Genomic DNA, 7,299 nt, shown 5'->3' with positions numbered 1-7,299 from the left:
TCCTGAAACTAAACGAGAACAAAACTGAAATTCTAATTATCGGCTCCAAAACTAAAAAAGAAACATTAATAAAGAACCTGGGGGGACTAACCCCTTGGATCAAATCTGAGGTCACTAGTCTTGGGGTTATCATAGATTCAGAACTGAACTTCAATTCTCATATTAGCAAAGTGACGAAAACATCGTTCTTCCATCTCAGAAATATAGCAAAAGTACGACCATTTATTAATCAGAACGATGCTGAGAAGCTAATTCATGCATTCATATCTAGCTGGTTAGACTACTGTAATGCACTTTTCACAGGTCTCCCTAAGAAAACCACAGAGAGGCTTCAGCTAATCCAAAACTCTGCAGCCCGACTGCTAACTAGAACCAAAAGGAGAGAGCACATTAGTCCAGTCTTAGCTGCTTTACACTGGCTTCCTGTAACATTTAGAATTGACTTTAAGGTCCTTCTCCTTACATACAAAGCTCTAAATGGACAGGGACCTAGCTACATCGCCAACACTCTAATAAATTACACACCAGCAAGAACACTGCGATCATCAGCTGCTGGACTACTAGAGGCTCCCAGAAGCAGTCAAAAGAGGATCGGTAATGCAGCCTTTATCAACTATGCCCCAAAACTATGGAACAAACTACCCCAAAACATCAGGGAAGCCAACTCGCTAGACATCTTTAAAAGACAGCTTAAAACCTCTTTGCTCTGGCATTTCAATGATAGATATCTGCTACCACCTAGTGGCAAGAGGAAACATCAGGGATATCCTGACACAACTTGTATTTACCTGCACTATTCTTACCCTGCCTACTCTTATACACTGCCTATCAAATTCATGTGTCGGTTATTGCACTTTTTACTTCTTACTGATGACTATTTTTAAACTGAATCATTTTAAACTAGTTTTATTATTTGCTAGATCCAAATGTGAAACACTGTGATTATTTGTATTACTGAATAGAGAGCCTATTAGGATGCTAGATCCTAATGTGAAACACTGTGATTTGCCATACCTTGCTATGCTCGCTCATGCCTGTATTTCTTATGTCCGTTCTATTTTATAATTTTTTGACTATTTTTAAACTGAATCATTTTAAACTATTTTTACTATTTGTGTTACTGAAAACTGTAAGCGGAGAGCCTATTGGGATGCTAGATCCTAATGTGAAACACTGTGATTTGCCATACCTTGCTACCTGTCTATCTTTTTATGCCCGCTTATGCCTGTATTTTTTACTGTTGTGAAAAGTGCTATACAAATAAAGTTATTATTATTATTATTATTATTATTATTATTTAGTTAGGCCTACTGGACACTTTCATTGACATAAGTAGACTTTTCGTCTTTGTTTATTTATTAAGTTAATATAAAAACGTGTTTAGAAAATGTTTGAGTTTGTTAAATACATGCTTTAGGTTGTTTTAAGTGGCGAGTGACTTTTTTTGTTGTTCACTTATTTCTCGCCACATATCAAGCCTGCATCATTAGTAGTGGAAGCAAATAAATCTATCCACACTGAATTAAACCCTCTACTTTTCTTTTTTCTTTTATTTATCCATGGATAACTTACTGGGGCTTCCGAAACTCAAGATTAGCCACCTGCAGATGTCAGGGAGAGGCGCGGGGTGTGACGTATATTTTAGTTGATGAAATATGAAACACTTTTTATTGCCGTTATTTATTTCCATATTATTATTATTTTTCGAACCTACAGGAAGCCATTGCAGAGTGGCTGAAGAGCCGCATGCGGCTCCAGATCGCGGGTTGCCGACCAGGGGCGTTTTTAGGGTTAGAAAACATTGGGGGCTTCAGCCCAGGGGGGTGGAGGGGGGTTCCCCCCCCCCCTTTTTTTATTTTTATTTTTTAAACACAGTAATACGCAATTTTAGAGTAATTAGAGATGAATACTGAAGAACTAGAATCATTAGAGGTTCTCAAAGTGAGGTCCATGTCCATGAGAGGGATCTGGGCAGTCCCCATAGAAAATTCAAAGTTAACAGGACCAAATCATCAGTTTCTTATTTATTTATTTAACCTTTATTTAGCCAGATAAAACATTGATCTGGTCCAAGAGGCCCCAACAGGAGTACAAATATACATATATACACATATATATATATATATATATATATATATATATATATATATATATATATATATATATATATATATATATATATATATATATATATATATATATATATATATATATATATATATATATATATATATATATACATATACTGTACATACATACACACATATACACCAATAACAAAATAAAAACAGTTAAGAATCATACACATAAGCAAATAAACAAACAAACAAACAAACATATGCACAGCCTATGTACAAAAGAAATAAACAGTTAATCTCTAGTCTTTACAGTTTTCTTCAATTGCATAAACACTCAAATCAAAAGTATTACACAATTATCAAAACATTACACTCAAGGAGCAAAACATAGGCCCAGATTTGCACCTCTATAAGCACAATGTCAGCCTCACACTTTTTGCAAAACAATACACAGAGCAAAAAAGTATCTTGCCAGATCCAGCTAGGCAAAGAGATAATGTCTAGTATTTTCTGTACTCTATTTAAATTTTTTCAAAATAGTTTTTGTTTTACTGTAATTTTAACCTGTAGGCCTACTGGATACAGTATTTTATGTTTGTCTGATATTTGCTGAGCTTACAGTGTTATGCACATAGTAGCATGAAAACTGGGACATGTTTTGTTGTGATTCTCCATGTTGAAATGTTGACTGATTTGGTTATATGGCGAGAAAATTTATATTTTCATCAGTCTGCATCATTGATTTGGGTATATGGAGAGAAAATGTTTTTTTTCCAGCAGTCTGCATCATTGATTTGGGTATATGTAGATAAATAAATAATATTTTCATCAGTCTACAGCATTGGTCTTGTGTAGTGTTTGGTGAATTTATTGTATATTTGCACATTCTCTGCGTACTTCACTTACAGTACTCTAATCACTGAGAAGTAGAATAGCTAAATGTGTTTTAGGTTAAGCACAGCAGTGTGAGTAACTGGTTCAAACAGAATTAAGTCATATAAAACGTGTGTTTAAATTCATATAGTAACAAAATGTAGTTTTTTTAAATTAGTGTATGGTTTTGACAAGTGTTTAATTTAGCAAAGGATCTGAGGTGTTCTGATAATTGTGTGTGTGGTTGTGCTAATTGTGTGTTTTGAAACACCGGGCCCCGTTTTAAAAATCATGCTTAAGCAATCGGAAAAAAAAGTCTCATAAAAAAGATATTAGATTTTTGGGTATTTTCCTGCCTTTGGTCCGCTTTGCATTCACATCTCAAATGCAGGGTTCACTTGCAAGAGTGAATGAGCTTTCACACCACCCCAAACCAACCGGACTATCCGAGGAAATGAACCAGGGTTCGATTAAAGCTTATTATAGTTTATCACAGTATCATGAGCATGTCTTTGTCAGTGGACACTGGACATGGGTATGGAGGCTCCAGGTGCTGCTGCGTTAAAGTGCACATCTTCAATACCTATCTGTACTATTTAAAAGCACAGTGCAGGACACACTCAAAGGTTATCGCACCTCAGAGATGGCAGTGGACATGTATGACAATGTAATGGCATCTTGTGGCACAAGCTCAGACCTCAGCTCAGGAGATCAGCTGAGACAGAGACTGTTCTATCCAGAGCTTGAGAGCAGGTTCTCATGAGTTGGATAACAACTTATGAGAGGCATACAGGCATGTTATCCAGCCTCAGACCAGTTTCTCTCAGTGGAATTGCTGCAACCCCTCGCCACACATTACAATATCCAACTATTGCCAGAGGAGATCACAGTTGCAAAGTGTTTCCTGGTCAGGACAGGCAGAGATGCAGTCCCTACTATCCAAAGTGTCTTTTCCCTCCTGGATGATGATGATAATAATAATAATAATAATAATAATAATAATAATAATAATAATAATAATAATAATAATAATAATAATAATAATAATAATAATAATAATAATAATAATAATAATAATAATAATAATAATAATAATAATAATAATAATAATAATAATAATAATAATAATAATAATAATAATAATAATAATAATAATAATAATAATAATAATAATAATAATAATAATAATAATAATAATGCATTTGATTTATAAGGCGCCTTTCAGGACACTAAAAAAAAGTCCACAAATCGGTGAATGAAAAATTATAGGATCAAATGAAAACTACTTACTAAAAATGTTTAAAAGTACTAAAAACCAACAAAAAATACCAAACACTAACAAACATTCAGCAAAGACAATGGGGATGCTGACATAAAAAAAAAAAAAAAAAAGTAAAAAAAAAAAAAAAAAAATGTAAACAATTTTTTTTTTTTTTTAGATCCGGGGCTAGGAGAAAAACATCCGGGGCTAAAGCCCCGGAAGCCCAGGGCTAACGACGCCACTGTTGCCGACCCCTGCTCTACACGATATGTTTAACGTGGCTACACGGATCCACTGAAACGGATTGAAAATCTCCATTTTCTTTTCCCAAAATGCCGTTTACGTGTGGATGAAAGGACCAAAGCGTAGAGGAAAATGTGCGTTTTGCAAAATATCCGTACTCGTGTGGACAGGGCCTTAGTCATCTAATAGTCATAGGACTTTGTTGACTTCATTTGAGGTTGAGGGGATTTTAAGTTGACCTGCATTCCTACAATTTAAGCTCTCAACCACCTGTTTGGTGAGGAGATCAAACTCAAAGCAAAGTGTGTTTTTCTGCATCAGCAACATTTACCTTGGCCCTGAATGACAGCGCAGCCGTGTATGATTAGCTACAGACTGTTTTTATTCCAGGTCTTTACAGGAACTAATTAGCAGAGGAATGCAGCAGTCAGCCAAGCTGAGAGAACATGCAGTCATGTCGCTGTAAGGAGCTTTGGATTAAAGCCGTCACCAGATGGACTGCTGGGCTATGAAAACTGCTATCTCCAAACTCCAGCCGAAAGAGGAATGTGCTGTATTTCCTGCAGGCATATCCCTCTCTGACACACATACATGTTAAGTGACATTATGCCCCAGTTGTCATATGCCAGCCAGTTTATTAAGGAATGTCTTGCTTGGCATCTCCCTCTGAGACACACATACATGATGTGGACATTTCACCACTCTGTAGACATTAATATCTCCCTCTGAGACACATACATGTAGACATGAATATCTCCCTCTAAGACACGTAGACATTAATATCTCCCTCTGAGACACACATACATGTAGAAATGAATATCTCTCTCTGAGACACACATACATGTAGAAATGAATATATCTCTCTGAGACACACATACACACATAGACATTTCACCATCTCTCTTCTGGTCTAGAGTCAGACATGATCTAAAAAGACAACCGACTGATCAACACCACAAAGTCTTTCCACTACCAGTCAAAAGTCTGAGCTCCCCCCCCCCCCCGCCCTTTAATTTATGTCATAATACACATTAACATTCCAGATACTAGCCAATATATATATATATATATATTAGCTATATTTTTGTAGCACCCTGAAAATATGGCTATTATTCAGAAGTGCTGACTTGCCTTTTATCTCCCCTGGTACACCAAGACGTATTAACTAGTTTCCATTAAATATCCCCTTGATCAATAACGCGGCTTTCTTCTTCTCATACCGGCTGGAATATGGATTATAAACAATAACCCTGGATCATATTCTTCCACCCAGTGTTTCCCTGTGGGGCTAGTAGGCGGTGCCAGCAGGTGGCGCCGGTGGCAGGCAGAGAGCGTACGAGAGTGACGGAGGAGGAAGCAAGTCAACTGAGACGGAAGTGTGAGGAACCAGCCTCTTCGACATTGGACTTGGATGTGATCGGTCATGTCTAGACAGAGCCCTGTGTAGGACCACACGGGTGAACGTATTGTACTTGAGTATATTACGGGTTATCCTAGAAAGGTAAACGTAGTAGCGTGTTGCATGTTTTCCCACCCTAGCGATACAACGAGTTATCCTAGAAGAAATGCGGTATAGCCAAGTGTGGCTTAAGTTAAGGATATTCCCTCTAGTGAGGCGCCCCGCCAGCGTGGCTTGAAGAAGACCGGTGTTTAGAGACACCCTGCGTCATTATATATTGCGTCTAGCAGGAGGGCTGTTTGGGACCCCAAAAGTAGCTTCAGTGTAAGTAGGGCAAGAGTAGAGCCGCGCGTCTACCCAGCACCGGCCGTCAACAATCAGTCTTCACCGGCGTTCGACGTCTGCCCTGCACCGGCTGTCTTCAGGCCATCACGGGAGTTCTTCCCGTCCAGCAGAGGTCGCCATCATCCAGCACGCGCTCTCAGCCCGATACTGCCCCCCTGCTCCAGCCCCGCTTGCTCGCGCCCGCGACGAGAGCGTTCGACGCCATCTTGCTACCCCGAACAGTGGTGGCACGGCGAGGACGCCATCTTGGTTGAGTACAATAGAGCGTCAGTGCTCCGGATCTTATTGCACAGTACACAGTGTGGTGCGGCCTACGGGCGAAGCTAAACGTTGCTAAATCCAGTTCATAGGGGTACCCCATACACATTATATGCCGGCATTAGTATAGGACTTTTGTTTTGGTACAGTGGGCCCACATTTTAGATTTTCTTTGAGTGTGATAACGTGTTGGTTCTTTGATAATAATTTCCCATCTAATCAACCCTTTCCCAGTGGGGAGGTTCCAGACCTGAGGTATTATTCCTACCATATAATTAAAGCCTGATAGAGGTATTATACCTGGTACTGACCCAGACGTGGGCGATGAGTCGAATACATTAAAGTATATTATTCCTGGTGCTAACACAGAGGTGTGTGTAGAATATACGGGTACATAAGGTATTGAGTTACAATGGAGCAGTAGTAGGATTTCATTCCGTTGGACCACTCCTATTAAGCTTTTGTATTCAACCGTACTAATTAACATAAAAACATTAGATGGGGTTCTGTGTGCGTGTCCATTACTGTGTACAGTGTTAACTATTTTGGTGTGGGTAACGCTACTATAATTAACCCCTTCCTACTCCACCTTTCCCTTTTTATTGTAAGGTTTCTAGTGTCACTGAGGGAGGGTACTGCTTGCGGGGGGAACCAAGTTATTTATTTACAATTCAGTCACTAGGTGTGGGAGGGTTAAAGGAGTAATTGGGGAAGGTGAGAGCGTGTTGGGGAGTACTGCTGACCGCCCTGCTGCAGGGGAGGAAGACCAGAGTACCAGACCAGGTTGGTAAATCCCGGGCCCCTTCCACTCACACTGCCAGCCTCCAGTTGAAGCTCCAGAC

Source organism: Notolepis coatsorum (genome assembly GCF_963971535.1).
Source record: "Notolepis coatsorum genome assembly, chromosome: 5".
NCBI classification, from domain to species: domain Eukaryota; kingdom Metazoa; phylum Chordata; class Actinopteri; order Aulopiformes; family Paralepididae; genus Notolepis; species Notolepis coatsorum.
The sequence above is the reverse complement of the archived record's forward strand: the minus strand, read 5'-3'. Positions refer to the sequence as shown.